The sequence below is a fragment of the Pan troglodytes genome, chromosome 5 (assembly GCF_028858775.2).
Source record: "Pan troglodytes isolate AG18354 chromosome 5, NHGRI_mPanTro3-v2.0_pri, whole genome shotgun sequence".
Taxonomy (NCBI): Eukaryota; Metazoa; Chordata; class Mammalia; order Primates; family Hominidae; genus Pan; species Pan troglodytes.
In genome coordinates this window covers 102180627-102197998 of record NC_072403.2, presented here as the reverse complement: position 1 = coordinate 102197998, position 17372 = coordinate 102180627, and the positions used below count along the sequence as shown (strand labels likewise).

Genomic DNA, 17372 nt, shown 5'->3' with positions numbered 1-17372 from the left:
AATTTAAAATAATTAACTGAATATGTTTACGCTCATTTGTCTTTAAAATGTGTGCATGCATATAATGTGTGCATGTGTGTGTGTAAATATGTATGAAACATATACATTCCAGAGGATTGCTTCCTAAGTTACGTAGACTTCTCTTTGTACACAGTCATCTTGACTATGGAACTATGGTAATGCTTCTGTGTCAGTCCCATCTCTTCTCCTCCTTTCTGTCTAACCAGAAACACATTTCCGTTGTTCTCTCTTTGTGTGCATGGCTCACCACCAAATCTCAGAGCAGTGTGTGGTGAAGCACTGGCTGGTGCCTACTTCTCCAAGAAGCAGTCTGCATTAGCTTGTTCTCACACTGCTAATAAAAGACATACCTGAGACTGGGTAATTTATAAAGAAAAAGCAGTTTAATGGACTCACAGTTACATCGGCGGCCTCACAATCATGATGGAAGGTGAGGAGGAGTGAAGTCGAAGTCACATCTTGCATGGCAGCAGGCAAGAGAGAGCATGTGCAGGGGAACTCCCCTTTATAAAACCATCAGATCTCATGAGACTTATTCACCGTCACAAGAACAGCGTGGGAAAGACCCACCCCCATGATTCAGTTACCAGTTATCTCCTACCAGGTCCCTCCTATGATATGTGGGAATTATGGGAGCTACAGTTTGAAATTTGGGTGGGGACACAGCCAAACCATATCACAGTCTTCATGTTCCAGGGCTTATGCTGAAAATCTGAACCTTTTTGTACAGAGAGTTTGAGCATCTGATGAATGATTGTGTTGGAGCACCTCAAAGTGAGCTCTAGCCCTGAGACTCTGTGCACCCACTACCGTGTCATATGGACATGGCAATGCCTTGTCTTGAGTGAAAGGGTCATGTGGCCTGACTTAACATCTGATAATGTCAGAAAAGATGAAGGAGAGTCTGAAGAGGTAGGAGGTAAATTAAGTCTTCGGAATAGAAAAGCTGAACTTTGTGTTAAGACCCTATAGGCCCCAGAGAAGAAAGGATCTGTTTTGACATGACTGTAATATAATTTCAAGTCTGAGAGGCCTAGCTGTGAATCATGATAACTTCTTTGAAATATGGCTGCAGCTACTGACCATCTGTCGGGTTCTAACTGAGGTTGGAGGAGAGTCGGTGGACGAGTGGCAGGCAGCTGAAAGACCAGTCAAGGAATCATGGGGCATTTCAACATGGCTTTATTCTCTGGGCACACGGGAGCTGTGGGTGCAAGCAAGCCATGGGCACAAGCAAGCCATGGGTACAAGCCTGAGGATGAGCCACGGGTGCAAGCCGTTACATACAGTGTTAGCAGGGTAATTATACCTTTTACAGACAATAGTGGCTCCGAGTCAAACATGAGCACACATGAGTGGTTACTTAATGCACCTCACATGGCATGGTTACATAACAGGCGAAGCTGTGTGCCTGCACTCCAAACTCACTGAGTCATGCTGGACTAGATGTCTGCCTCGGCCTATTCTTGACCACAGCTCATCCGTTTTCCTTACACCATCAAACAGGTTTCATTTGTAGGAAAGCACATATTCAGTCCCACTTCATTCTTGTTGCTGGTACTTTCACACACATTGTGATTGTTGGTTTTGGAATCTTGTTCATCCTCATTTTTTGAGGATTTAAAGAGGAGTGCCTAGTATTTTCTTAATTAAAACAGGCTTTGCTTCTCTGCGTCCCCTGCCCCAAACCAATGGACTGCCCTGGGCCGTCCTTCATCAGAAGTTTTAATTGCATGTTGACTGAACTGGTAGGTTCTTGTCCTACATCATCATGTTGGACTAAGCCCACAACAGCCATGCAGCCTCAGTAAAGAGGCCCTTTGGATACTCAAAGTGTGCTGCTGCCTTTTTCTTTGTGACTGGTGATGGCTGGGTTCCTACAACAACGGCCAGGGGATTCTGACCTTTATGAATCAGGCAGACGAATGCTTCTGTCTTCTTTCTCCAAGTCCTCAACTCTGCCCTTTTTCTGTCAATTAATGGGCCTTAATAGATACAATTAAGAGAATTCTACTTAGTTAATTGGTGATTGGAAACATGATTATTTAGGTACTTAATCTGTGGTTTGTCCATCTCTAGAATATTAACAATTGATTTTTGCCTGATTTTACAAAGGTATCATCTCAGTGGGATTGCTGTGTATGAAAGGAAATTTATAATGGAATGATTGCTTCCAATCCAGTTTATTAATTTAAGTACCTAATACTTTAGATTGGCTTTATTTTCCCTTCATTTTTGTGATACAGAGGCCTTATAACGTATAGCTGTTTGCTGGTATTCTTCCCAGCTTCCTATTGTCCTTTGTCTTCGTAAAATAAGCCTAGCAGTATTTTCTGTATTTTCAGAGAATCTTGTGCTTTTGAATATATGTACATCATTGGCTTTGTTTTTAAAAAAACTTCATACTGTGTAATAAAATTAATGTAATAAAAAGGTAGAGATGCCTATTTACAATTTGCAGAATAATTTGCAGAAACTCCTCAGTTACTGTTCAGAAGACACATATTTCTAGTCCAGTAGACATCTAGTAAATGATGTTTACTTTTAAATGCAAAGATTTGATTTGACTAATCATAGTTTATATGTTCTTCTGGTTTATTTGGTTTTCTTTTCTATTTTTTTTAATGGAATAGTTTTGTAATTTCTTACCACTCTCAAACTTTAATAAAGTGGCATCTTGAGGCTAGTTTCAGTTAAATATAAATATAAGCAATTAATTAAGATAACCAACCCTAACCAGAGAGATAAAGTATCATCGCGTGTCATAGTGATCAAGGAGCACCTGTTAATTAGAACTGTAGGAAAACTGCAACCAATCATGAAAAAAAAAGTGTTGGGTGAAATTAACAATGTCTGTGTTTCTTGTTATTTCTTAAATCCAACCCATAAACAATTTGCTGTGACAGCTCTAGGCTGGGATTACGGCATTTGGGATGAGGTCTGATTATAGCTAAAAATAGACACGTGTATTGAAGATAAGAAAAGGAATATTAAACAATTGAAATTTTGTGAAAGACTGATGCTGTTTCATTGTAATAATTTCCCCAAAGGCACATTAGTAATGCTGCTAAATACAGACTTTAATAGACTTTAATAATGTGTACTTTAGAGGCCTGATACACAAAGGAATAATGTATAAAACATTCATTATGAAAAATTGCTACCTTTTTTATTTAATAAGAAATCTGTTGAAACAAAACCTATGGCATTGTGTTCTTGGCTATTAGCAGGCTGAAGAATAATTGCTACCTTCTTTTACATTTTTTCACCTATTCTAATCAAGTTGCAATCATATTTTCTTATTTGTTCCATGAATGAAATGGAGATTAAAAAAAAAAAAAAGTACTTGCATTGAATGGACCCTTGTTCAAATTGTGGCTCATTCTCTCGCTACCTTCATGATCTTGGGCAAGTTACCTAACGTCAAAACTCCGTTTCTTTATTTGCAAACTGAGGATTGTTCTACCTATCTAACAAGGTAGGAATAAGTTAAATGTTGACACAGTGGAGTCCCTATGTAACAGACACTCAGCAAATGCTTTCTATTATGATTACTTTCTACATCTCTTTCTCTTTATGTTGCTTGTTTCTTTGAAGGACTGTAGTGGAGGAGCTGGAAGGGGGTTGAGAGTAGGAAAAAGCAATTAAAAAGATACCTTAGCTGCTCTGTAGCCAAGCCTTGCATTGGATTTCAATTTGATTTTAATGTGCTGCTGCTGAGAGCCTTGCTGTTGAAAAAGAGAGAAGAGTAAGAAGCAGATGCTCTTAGAAGAACAGTGGGGCATTTATCTCTTTTAATGAGATAACATCATTAGAGTGACAAAGTGCAGCGAATCAATACTCGAAATGGACTGGCGCTATCTTCCCAAAGTGCGCTGATTGTTACACTTCACAACCTTAGAATCCGCTGAATCACGAATTCTGTCTTATCTGTTATTAGAGCCGCTGGCTTTGATCTCACAGACTAGATCCACACCTTAGGGATCTCCAGAGGAACAGGAAAACAGACTAATAGGATAAATGAGAAAAATCCAAGGTGATTTATAAACTGCCCTGTAATCAAGGAACCTCAGAGAAAGGTGGTTGCGCTTGTTTTTTCCTTGGACTTCTTTAAATGGCTACTCATAACTGCCTTCCCCTCCGCCCGCTCTCCTTGCTCTCTGTCTGCTTCTTGGTGTAATGTCAGAAACGCTAATCATGTCAGACTGTGACACTGACAGCCCTGACATTCACAACAAAGAGACAAGAAGGAGAGAGAGGAAAAGAGATGGGGGAGGGGGGAGGTGAGGAAAAGCAGCAGGGGAAGCATTTTTTTATTGCACATAAAATCCATAGCTGCAGAATCACCCACATCTGGACATATCATATCCAAGGAAAATCAAGGAAGGCACAAGGTGAATTCCAATAGAGATTGAAACTGAGCTGGGGATTTTCCCCTCTTCTTTTAGATTTCATTGTGTAGTTTATATTAGAATTACTGTGACTATGATTTCTTCTCATCAAGAAAAAGGGCATTTACATTTATTTTTCCTTTTTCTTTACTACAGTTTTTCTCTTCGAAACAAAGCAAAGTTAAACACAGATCTTAGCAGGAAGTGTGTGCTGTCAGAGGTTTTCCAATTTATTACCAGATTCCCATAGTTTAATCTGAACAATAGCCAGTTCAGGAAAGAAGTCATGGGTGAGGGATGTTTTCTGACCATGTCAAGGCTGAATGTCATGACAAAGCTGTTCAGTGTCATCCTCAGGCCGCCTTACCCTTGGCTTCTGCGGCACCTGCTTCAAGCTGCTGGATGCAGAAAATGCTGATGTTACCTGTTCCCTAACAGTTTGGAGTGGGCTTCCAAATACCTTTGAGACTTCTGTTTCTCTCAGGCACTTTCTCCATTTGGAATAATGCTGGTGAGTGGTCTGCAATCTCTGTCTTGGATCAGTCATGACCTGAAAATCGGCTGCCACATCTCACGTGTGTTTTGAATCCAGATGCTGTGATCTAAATTGAGCTCTGAGCTCAGGCTGAATCATCCTAGCTTTTCTATAAACATGAGAAGCCAGCTGCCAGCTCGGCTTTTGAGGTATTTTGAACTATAACTCTAAGTCTTACCGAAGATAGTTATCATTTCATTTTTTCTTCATGTCAGAAAAAAAAATCAAAAATGGAAAATGGTATCCAGTATTTATTCCGTATTAGTTACCCTGTCATAAAAGAGGGTACATTTTTTGTCCATATTCAAACAGAAGGTATTCTGTACCTAGTGACTTCTTTTCAGATTGATTATAAAAATATTGAGAACTTTGGAAAAGGCTGATAACTCATTTCACAGTGTTCTCATCTTTAGTACCCAAGTAAAATTTTACATACTTGGGCTACTTGATAGAAATGCTCCACTTAATTTCAAAAAAAAAATTAAGTGGATTATGTGGTATAGTTGAAGTTCCAGCAACTTTGACATTGTGACTTGTTTAATATTCTTGAGGAAATTCTACTTCTATTGGCAGAAGAGAGTAAATTTATACCCTATGGAGGATTTGAGAGAATTTACCCCAAAATATCTTCCTGTAAATTCAAATTTTCTTTGAAGTGTTTTTAATCCTAAAATTTTACATGGATTGTTCCCTGTGATATGTGATAGGTCCATGTTTGTTTTCATGTAATATAATTTAAAATTACTTGCCACTTAGATTAATTAGGTCCTATAGTAGGTAATGACAGCTGGTATAACAGATAAGCCCTCAAAATTGAGTGGTTTGACACAACTAGTTTCCTTTCTTGCTCAGCTCTCAGCCCAGTGGAAGTATTTCTGATCAGTGAAGTGCTTTTATTGAGAGGTGATTCAGGAATCCTGAACTCAGGTGCCTTCCATCTTCTGGCCTCACCATCTATTTTGTCTGCTCAGGCTGCTGTAACAGAGTACCACAGACTGGGTGGCTTAAACAACAGAAATGTGTGGTCACACAGTTCTGCGGACTAGGAGTCGAAGATCAAGGTGTCAGCAGGGTTGGTTTCTTCTGCGGACTGTGAGGCAAGGATCTGTTCCAGGCCTTGCTCCTTGGCTTGTAGATGGTCACCTTTTCCCGAGTCTCTTCACATCATCTTCCCTCTTTTCCTGTGTGTATCCAAATTTTCCCTTTTTATAAGGACACCAGTCATATTGGATTAGGGGCACACTCTCTTCCAGTATGACCTCACCTTAACTAATTACATCTGTAATGGTCCTATTTTCAAATAAGGTCACTTTCTGAGGTACTGGGGGTTAGGACTTCACCATGTGAATTTTGAGGGGACATAATTCATCCTGTAACACCATCTTGCAATTGTCTGCACCTCACTTCTTAATCACAGTCGCCTTGAAGTAAAGCACCATCTTTTCTCATATTCCTTTGTTGAGCACTAGTCACGTGGCTGCACCTGGAGGTGAGGTGGCCTGGGAAATGTAGTCCCGTGCTGAATAGTGATTGTGCTAGATGGCCACATGCACACACAGGAGCCACCCCATCTTTCTCAGAATGTGTATCAAACTCTCCTGTATCTTCCAGTGCTTCCAAGCACACCTGTCCAGAGAGCTCTCAAAAAGGTAATCAGTGTTCAAGTTTGAGAATCCTATTCTAGCATGGCTAGGAATGCTTTTCAGTTAACACCCTAAGGATTTATATGTGAGTGCCTAAGGTTGCTTACTGTTTTGTTTTCTTAAGAATCTAATATATTCTCAAGGGAATTTTACTTACACTAGGGTTAATCACCTTTTCTTCTTGTGAAACTAGTGAAATCCAAATGAATGAAGTTTAACTCTTAGCCAAAAACTTAGCTTGTGGTTAGAGTGATTTTCTACAGTAGAGTAACTTTTTTTGTTACATGTTCTACTATTGCTGAAAAATGATATATTTCCAAGAGGGAGAAAAGGATATTGTGAGTGCAGAAGACGATTATATAACCTGCTTTGCTTATCTCAAATGGCTAGACTTTAGTATTTAATTAAAGAAGTCTTGCCTCTCCTATCAAGTTAGTCATTATTTTGAAGGTTGAACGTGGGTTTTGTAAGTGACTAATTGCTGTGTATGTTCCTTTTCAATTACAATAAGAAGTTATGAATTCTCTACATTTAGAACTGCTAAAAATTATTTAGATTTACCTGTTGAATAGGTTTATTCTTAAAAAAAAAAAAAAGGAATCGAGAAAAAATTTCCACTGTAAATTTTTGGATTCTCCAAGGAATTTGTAAGAAATCTCCCATGAAAAAGAGAGTGATAGCAATTTGAAAAGGATAAGTAGTTGCAGTCTGAAAACTCAGTAGGTAGTGTGAAAGCACATTAATACTGAACCATAATATGTAATGTAAGATTTTAGTCATTAAGAAACCACTATATTGCTGTCTTATTGTTCTGTTACTTTAAAACGCAGTTTTTACCTAAAGACCTAAAACCCACCAATGGTATTGTAAATTTCCTTTTGGTCAAAAAACTGACAGTTGTACTGTAGCAAAGCTAGTCATTTGAACAGTGGCCTTTTCATTTATAATGGTTATAGTTTTTAATATGTCAAAATCTTAGTAAGTATTCGAGTCATTTTAAGAATGAATTAAATCCTCATTCATTTTGATGTTATGAATTCAGATTTTAGAGAAGGGTCTAGGATGAAGTTTGTCCTTTGTAGATATTTGATAAATAATCATTATTTTAAGTATTACCATTTTATGAAATCCCTGATGTTTGCCAGATACTGCATTAGCCTCTTTACAATAGACTATATTATTGCTAATTTTCAAACCCAATTTGCACAGTAGTTGGTATTATTCCCACTTTACAGATGGGGAAACGCAGAGACCCTTAAGTAATGAGCCCAGTAATCACGTGTCTAGATAAAGCAGATCCATTATTTGAATTTGGATCTTAGTGACTCCAAAATCCATGCACGTTTCCATTCCGTCACATTGGAATGTCCTAAGCATATTTGTTGAATTGAATTCGAAATATATTGAGTAAATTTGCAATGAACTAAACACAAATACAAAATCCCAGAATGAATGTTTTAGTTCTTAAAAGAATGAGCCATTTGCAAGTGTACGGATGAATGCAGTAGTTGAAAATTTGTTCCATCTAATCATTAAAGCAAGTCTCTAGGACTTTTACTCGGTAACAGTTTAGTAGACTGCCACTTCCTTAAATATGTGAGCAGTGTTTGATTCAGAATACTTCTTAAATATCTATTATGTGACCAAATTAGAGTTCTTTAGAACTCTTACAGTTCCTTAAAACTGGTTTCTACTTCACACTCTCACACTTGCCCTCCTTTCTGAATGTGGCCAGGTTATGCAGGTCTTACTGATTTACAGAAGCAAACAGAAGAAAAGGTAGCCTTAAGTCACGGATGGGCCTGGCCCGAAGGCAAGATGAAGAAAACCAGTGAGAAGCTCAACCAGAAACCTAAAATGAAAGAAAGCTCTCCTCTTGTGAAACACTTCACCTTTTCTCCTTTCCTAGCAAAATGATAGGCCTGATTTGTGATGGTTCAGAGTTGCTATCTGCATCATTTTCAGTTTCATCCAGTTTACTTTCTCATAGTTTCTGCCGAGCAATTATGGCCAAGCCACATCCCCTGTTTGGAACTTGGTGTCTCCATTTGTGAAACAAAGCAGTGGAATTAGATCAGAGTTGTTGGTCTGGGGTCTTAGCCTAGGTTGGCTTCAGGGGTTGTCTCTAAAATGCTGGGAAGTGAATACAATATTTGGTATGCATATACATTTTTCTGGAGAGAGAATGGTTCATAGCTCCCATCGGATTCGCCAAGGGGCTTCAGCTTACAAAGAAATCAGTGGGCCAGATTATCTTTGAAGTCTGTAGGGACTCTAGCATTTTAGTTTTCTATAAATTTTATCATACACAGACTATCACAGGCAAGATAGTTGAGAAAATAAATGGATTTTGTTTCCTTTCTACAGTGTGACATGTAAGGGAAACTTGGAGTGTTTTTACTATAGACAACTGCTTTTCTGTTCTGTAAGATAAGTGTTCTGGAATGTTTATGGATAGTGACAAAATTCTGTTATTAGCAGAAGAGCAGAAATAGTAAATCAATTAGAAGTGATTCACATTTTGGTGATGAATGAACGTTTTTTCAGGCCTGAATATTTCTTACAGTTATCTGTAATGGTAGCTTAAAGAGTCATTTAAAATAGCACTTTCCTATTTGGAATCTCAGACACTTGGAACGTTAGTGCCTAAAAATGCTCAGAGTTGGCTGCTCGCGGTGGCTCACGCCTATAATCCCACCACTTTGGGAGGCCCAGGAGGGCGGATCACAAGGTCAGGAGTTCGAGACCAGTTTGGCCAACATAGTGAAACCCTGTCTGTACTAAAAATACAAAAAGTTAGACGAGTGTGGTGGTGTGCACCTGTAATCCCAGCTACTCGGGAGGCTGAGGCAAGAGAACCACATGAACCCCTGTAACAGAGGTTGCAGTGAGCCGAGATCATGCCGTTGCACTCCAGCCCAGGTGACAGTGCAAGACTCCATCTTAAAAAAAAAAAAATGCTCAGAGTTAATAGACCAATTCCTACCCCAAAGAAGCAGAGGCCTCAGAGGGGAGATGATATACCTTTGGTTCTTTCACTGCCGTAGTCTCTGTTTGGAGAGCATATTGTCCTGCCAGAGAACCTTCTCATATGTGTCATGGCTCAGCAGATTAACCAACCTGAAGCAAGATCCCTATTGCTCAGCAGATAAACAGATGAAAGAATAAAGAAAAATACTTGAGCACCTCCTCCTTCTGGTAGGGAAGAAAAAGAATTAAGTAGCATCCCCTGTCCAGCTGTTTAGTTTGAAGCCAAAGGAAGCCCACTCTTGAAGTGTTAACTTGCACATTCACTATACTGAAACAACATTTTACTACTCTCCAGGAAATCCTAGTTCAATTTAAACAAAGACTGTCTCTTAGATGTTTAGATATGCCTTTTAAACAATCTGTGATCTTTACCTACATTGTTGCTTCTCTCCAAAAAATGTATTTGTTTTTTTCTGTTGGTGAATTTTAAGAAGTTGCTTTTAGACCAAATGTAAATATGCAATATAAATTGCTATATGTGTATGTTTCACAGCCATTTACTCTCTCTGTTTCTGTTTAAATTTTAAGCATTTTGGCTCTGTTTTCTTAGGAAACTTTGTAAAAAGAGAGTAATTATGGGTAGGCTGCACTAATATTATTTGTCTTCAAAGTTGCTATGTATAATTCACTATTAAGATTTATTCTCCAGGGTGAGCCCACAATTTAAGGTCAAGAGGAGGCAAAATGTTCAGAGCTAGCCTTTGGAAACTGATGTTGTTTTTTATTTTTTTTTAATCCAATGCTAAAAAACGTAAATACTCAGAGAGTCCCCTTCCACTTTTTTTTTTTTTCATTTTGGGGCCACCAGACCTTATTACTAGATTGGTAGTATGAAGTAACTATTAAGATGTCCGGTTTTTCAGTAGGAGCAGAAAAAGTAAGTATAAAATATTAGCTATATTATTTTACTCAGTTTACTAGAATAAGCTTACAAATGATCAGTCTCTTTTGGTCATAAATGAGTACACAGTATGGCACACAATTTTGTACCATGTATACTTGTATTTTTTTTCTTTTTTTCTTCGTGTTTTTTTTTTTGTTTTTATATACGTATTTTAATAGATATGAATAAATCAGTGCCCGGGTACCAAATAATGAGCACCCTCAAAATTTGAATTTCAAGGAACAGTGGCGGAAAATATCATTTGAAACTGAAACTATCACAGATCAGCAGAAAAATGACTGAAGTTAGCTATGTATAAAATTCCCATAAGTTAACCCACACTTAAACAAATTCATGGTGTGTCTACTGACATTCTATACAAATTCATGGTGTGTCTACTGACATTCTATCAGGAAAAATAAAATAAAATAAATGTAGATAATTAAACTTTACATTTTAGAAATTAGAACACATTTATATCAAAAGCAAACAGCTGGCTGCTGGTCTGTATGACCGTCACCAAAAGGAGTTGGGGAGCCTGAAAGTTTTAGGGATGTTCCTGATTATGACAGCCCAACTGGCAGCCATATGTCACCAGTGCATTTTAAGTCTTTAGGCTTGATGACAGCAACCTATGACCACTGGGCTCCCTTGCCAGCACCTTCTGAACTTTGTGATTTTCCGCATAGTGAGACCCGTAGCCTCAGCACTGGGGCACTTGTGCTCTTCTGGGAGCTTTGCTGCTCCTCTAACTGCATGACCTCAGCAGAGTTCCTCTGCCTCTCCAGGCCACAGCCTCTATCTAAAATGTACTTAAAAAGTACTCACACCAAAGATCGGTTGTGAGAGTTAAATGAAACCACTAATGTAAAAGTGCCTACGACAGATCCTGACCCATAGTAGGTGCTCAGGAAATGTTTTAATTTTTTAAAAAACAGAATAATCTGATCCTAATCCTCTGCTCTTCTGGGAAATTCTGGTTCTCAGATTGGTTGATAAGCATTTCAGTTGATCTGTCAGCCTGGCTTTTATGAGTTTGAGTGGAATGACCCGTCTCTGTGAACAGATCCAGATGATTTCTTCATCATGCAAAGCAGAGTCCTCAGTGAGCCTGCGCTCCTGGTGAACCCATCATACAGTAGGAGCAGATTGCAGAGAAGACCCTACCAAAAGCCTCAGCTGGCTCGCCCTGCTTCATAACTGCACGGTGATGTTAGTCCTTGTCAGAGTTTTATAGATTGGACTGAAAAGTTGTTTGTTTCTTTTTTAAACAAGACAATTAAACTAAGTATATTCATGTGCCATAGCAAATGAGAGAAGTATGCATCTCACTCACAATATATTTTTTAGATGCTGTTACCCTGATTTATTTTTACTTTGACAGATACTTCCGTTTAGGGGGTGCTTTCCACAGATAGATTCTGTTGTGCAATAGAATATTCGGTACATTTTGCCTCTAGGTTTCCTCCAGATCTGTCAGGTGGCCACACCCAAGCCTCTCAGTATTGCCGTGTTCTCAATAAGACACTTGATTTATTTATTTAGTAGATGTTCTTAGTTCCCCTCAGGAGGTTTTTGTTGGCAGAATTTCTAATTTTTTATAGGGCATCCTTCTTAATATAGAGGAAGACCAATTATGTATATGCAACAGACTCAAAAGTGGCATAATTGTGATTATTCATTGCTTTTGATTTCACACTTAATTAGCCCTCTGAAGTGAACAAGTCCTTAGTGGTTAAGAGTTTGCACTCTGAGAGTTATCAGACCTGGGTTCAAATTCCAGCTCTGACACAGAGGCGTTGTGAGACCTTGGGCAAGGTCCCTAACCTTTTCCTAAACCTATCATCTGTAAAATACTGATAGAAATGCTTACCTTCCAGAGCTCTTTTGAGGATTATGTTACATCATGCAAGTGAAGCACTTAACACTCAGCACCTGCTGAGAGCACTTGGTAAATGCTACCATTGTCACGGGGGCAGGGGAGGGGCCTGAGGGAGGGGCATGAGGACCGAGCTCTCAAAAAGTGACTTCTCCAGTTTAATTTAATAAGCACTTGGGATTTCACATTTCCTGCATATTTTACGATAACCTTGAAAGGAACAGACTTAGGCCAAATTTGATAACACCGTGTTTTAAATTTCTAATAAGAATACCACCTGAAACGACACTGACAGTCATTTGTAACTTCTTACAGCCACCGTACTAAAAAAACAAAAAGCTACTGTTTATTGATAGGTACATCTTGAGAGTGACTTCAAAAGTTACAGTAACCTTGGTTATATTTTGGGGAATATAAGAACTCTGAAAAGAACTTTGTGGGGTCTGGAAAACACTGTAAATGGAAGCCACTTCATTGGATATTACTCTAGTGTTGTAAGAGTGGTTTGACTTAGGGCTGTTTTGGTTTCTTAAGTGGAACATTTTTTGTGTGTGTCTCCCTGTATTTTATATTAATTCCAGGTCTGAGTCAGTGGCGAGTCCAGTAATTGAATTAATATGGAAATCAAACTGTAAGCTCATCCTTAGAATTACATTCATTATATAACATGGAAATGGGCTAAAACAGAGAAAATTACAGTACTGTTTTACTTTCTACTTTAAATATGGTAGAGGATCGGTCTCTTCTATGAGTGTACATGCTGCAAAAAAATTTTTTTAAAGTAGCCTATTAATACACTATGATTTTAAAGGGGGAAAACAATGTATGTTCTTATTCTGTGTCACTGTCCAAGCATCAGTAACACTAAACTGGCTGCCAGAGTGAAAAAGAACCAACTACATTTGCGTAATCATCATAAAAATTATATTCTATCTACATTTTTAATTGAGCCAGACATTGCACAGAATTAGACACAGCCTTTGCTCTCTGGGAGTTTACAGTGTAGGACAGAAGATACTAATGTGTGTAGACGTGAAGACCAGTTGAATTTAACATTTTATAAACGTGGCTGGTTCTATTTTATGCCTTTCTGGCCTTCCCCAACCCTCATAACCCATCATCAGATGTCGTTTCATCCACAGGTAATTTTCTTCTTAATTTAAGTAACCTTATTTCTTAACTATGAAAATAATACATGTTAATTTTAGAAAAATTGGAAAGTAAAGTAGAAAGAAAAAACAAAAATCATATATAATCCCACAACCACAAAAAGATCGTATTATATTTTAGTGACATTTTTAATGTATCATCTTAAATGTATCTGTATATTTTACATAATTGGGTTCTATAAATGCAGTTTTGCCCTGTGCTTTTTTCACCTAATGTATCTTTGCATGTTTTACGTATTAAGAATTTTTTTTAAAACACCATTTTAGTGATTTTATAATATTAGGATAATTGAAAAATTGAGAATCCAGCTTTCGGTCCCCTGAAACAGACATTTAATGTGTAAAAAGTCAAAGGATCCTTCCAACTGTTCACCAGCCCATCCAGACCTGTTTCCGAGACAGAGCTATTGTTCACCTAAAGTGGAAGCTCACCCGGCTCTGCATATTTCCTCAGGCTGGGTGGCTGTTCCGTGTCTGTCTCCCCCCATTGACTTATCAGGCTCCATGCATACATGCACATTTGTTTATAGCAGTCTTCCTGATACGCAGCCACGGCATGGGTTTTGGAAAATTGCCCAGCTACATACCATTCATACCAGCTGACATTCAGCTTCTGGTAGCTAAACAGGTACTGTTAACTCCTTCAGTCTCTAAAGAACTCACTCTACAGTGCCACAGGCCATGGAGCTAACATACTATCCTCTGAGAGTTTCTATTCATGGACACAAATGAAAAGAGAAGTAATGGCGCAAGTATTGTGAGAGGTTACTTGTAAAAATCACCAGCCCTCTGTTTGCCACCCCCTTAGCCATACCATAGGCAACTGCTTGAGTTTGTCCTCCTTCAACCTTAAGGTGATGTTTCCTGAAGCACTTGGAAAGCAGGTAGAGTCTGCAGGGACTTCCCAGGAGTGACAGAGACCATCCCTGGCCTCCTAGAGGACGGGTGTGCCCCTGGGCTAGGGCTTACCCCTTGTGTTAGGAAGAGTTGCCTCATCATCCCTGAAGCCATTTCTTTCATGAAACTTCATCTGGTCCTCCACTTCCCCCAGGAGCCTGGTTGTCTTCTTACCACTTCTGTTTCTTGTGGAGCATCAGAGTAGAAAGTCCAGTCTGGGTGAGTGGCAGGAAAGCAGCAGTGAAGGGGTGGAGGGAGGAAGGTTAGCCAGAGAGGTGAGTGAGATTGCAACAACTGTTGATGAGGTTCAGAATCTTTCTTTTACCTTTGCCAGCTCTTACCTTTTTTTCTCCAAAAGTGATTTTTACTCTCTTTCATCAGTCTTCCTTGTATGCAGGAATCTGAAGAGGAAATATTCACAATAATAGCATGAGGAAGGAGGACCCTAGATAAAGAGGAGATGTTAAAATGGCGTTTATTCTAGTTACAAATATCTCCACTGAGCGTGTTTCAGTAGTTAATCAGAGCTTTCTTGCCCGGCACTTTTTAAAATGATATCATTATCTGGCTTGCTATTTCAGCAGTTCCAGGAATACCTTGCCTGTGGGTCAGGGTACTTGGTTTCACATAAACAACTCGTAAGAACCCTTTATAATTTCAGAATGACAGGCAAGAGAAGAAATAGCTATAGAGGTTATATGGACAAAAAATAAATTGGCAACATTCCTCACCTGTCTAACATAGACACTGAGAAAAGACGTCCTTTGCCACCTCTCATGGTTAAATGTTGTTTTTTGTTTCCTTTCAGACCACACTGAATTTAGTTCCTTGGTAGACTAAGGCACCTTTGAAATTCCAGTGGGAGATCATGAAGTACATGCCTAATTGCTTCATGGATGATATGAAGTCCTGGAATGAAATCCAGCCATCACTCATTAACTAACTCAGCTTAGTAAACCTTGACAGCTAACAGAACCCAGTCAAACATCCTTGATTACCAGCAGCTCACAGAGCCTGGGGAGTAGATCAGGAAGAATGGTAGAGTAGAATGAGTTATTCCAGTAACATCAGCTTCATCTGTTTGAACTTCTCTTCCTGAAATCTGAGGGTGACAGAAATAGATTTGCCAAATGCTTTTCCTGCTTTCACTGGTGGCAGTAGGAACAAATAAATGACCATTGTCTTAATTGGGATACTATTCACGGTTATTGACAAGCATAATCAGTTTTTGTTAAAACTTTTTGCCTGGCTTAAATCTATGCTAGCTAATAAGGGAATAAATGTTATTAGGCATGTTAGAATTTCACAGATCACACTTCTCACAGCAGGAACTACAGCCAGTCAACAGTTTTACTGACTGTATGGTATATATGGACATTTGGTCAAGGCATAAACTCGGTTACTATCTACTGCAAAATCAGTGTAAACGTAATGATAAATCTGGTTGATTGATTTGCTTTCTGCTTCATACAACAAACCAGGTAATGTCTCTGAAAGCAAATATATTCTAAGTTGTATATAAATATCCGTCATTATTATTTCAGTAGATAATCCCACACTGAGGAGGTAAAGGTTGGTCTGAATTAGTAAAGAGGCCTTTGGTGCACACACACAATACACATCTGTCACATTCCAGCTATGATTTCACACTGAATGCCAGCATTTGAGAGGGAGTGAGGGGATTTTCCCTTTGTTTTATAAAAATGAAAACATTATGTGGAGTGTTCTCAAAATATTAGTGCAGTTTTAAGTTCAAAATATCAAAGGTATAATTGCTATACCCAGGTAACAAACCTGCACATGCGCCCCCTGAATCTAAAATAAAAATTGAAATTATTAAAATAATTATTATTCCCATAAACTTACGAAAGAACTTTTTATAGCTTGTCCTGCTGTTGCTGAGTTGGGGAAGGGCAAGAGTGAAGATCCGCTGTGTGAGGTGTAGCCTCTTTCCTGGTAGTGATTTGGTTCATATTATTTAAAAGCAAGGGATTCTTGGCCTTGTGCATGGAAGATTGCATGTTCATTTGCCTCGGTATTGGACCTATCACTTATTTACCTCGTGAATTAATATGTTCTCAATCTCACAGTTTCATGGAACCAGTATTTAATTGAAGGCTATAATGTGCCAAGCACCATGCTGGCCACTGGAACAAGGTGAGAGTGAGACCATACTCATGAGGTCTCCAGTGGAAGATCAGTCCCTAAGCCCATAATCAAAGCCTCAGTGAGCACTGCTAAGAGAAGCCTGTCCTGATTCTTGAGGGCATGCAGAGGGTGAAGCAGTTCTGCCTGGATGAGGTAGGAAATCCTTGACGGAGAACGTGATATTTGAGCTGCAACTTCAAGAATATGGAAGGGTTTTTCCAGCAGAGGAAAAAGATGGAAGACATTACAGATAGAAGGAACAGTATGTGATGGGCCTGAAGGAAGAAAGCACACCACATGTTCAGGGATTGACAATATGTTTCCATTTTTAATTTACTTGAGAGAGAGAGAGAAAAGTGTCTTTGATTCTGAGAAGAACAAATCAATAAGAGTTACTTAGCAGTGGTGATTAAAATTATGTATCTGTGCAACAGAGGGTTGCTATCAGCATCAACCAAAAGCCTCATGTCTACAGCATCTACCACGCTATCATGCTCCACCCCAGAAGTGAGAGGTTCAAAGGATGATTGGTTGTTTTGAAAGCAGCTCCTGAGATTGACGAATAATGGTCAGGAACTCCATGCTGGAGAGGCCAATTGCAGGGCTAGTGAGTCCTGCCTGTGAATCCATAACCATCCTAAATAATAGTGTAATCCTTCAGGGCTCAGACTGCAGAGTCAGAGAGACCTAGGTACAAGTTCTGGTTCTTCTGCCATTAGCTTAGTATGGGACTTGGGGCAAGTTTCTTTCCTTTCTTAAAAAACAAAATAATAATA

At 38.8% G+C, this 17372-nt stretch overlaps 1 protein-coding gene and 1 long non-coding RNA gene across 7 annotated transcripts in view; one reads left to right on the top strand and one right to left on the bottom strand.

Annotated features, from left to right (window-relative positions):
* The window catches only part of BACH2 (BTB domain and CNC homolog 2), a 364684-nt gene that overhangs the window by 97562 nt on the left and 249750 nt on the right, over window positions 1-17372 (top strand). The gene's annotated exons all lie outside the window — the stretch shown is intronic.
* Window positions 13699-15477, bottom strand: LOC129144406 (uncharacterized). Its single transcript, XR_008548814.1, has 3 exons — window positions 15180-15477; window positions 14790-14849; window positions 13699-14663 (listed from the first exon to the last, which is right to left on the bottom strand). It is a non-coding gene; the product is annotated as an uncharacterized LOC129144406 (long non-coding RNA).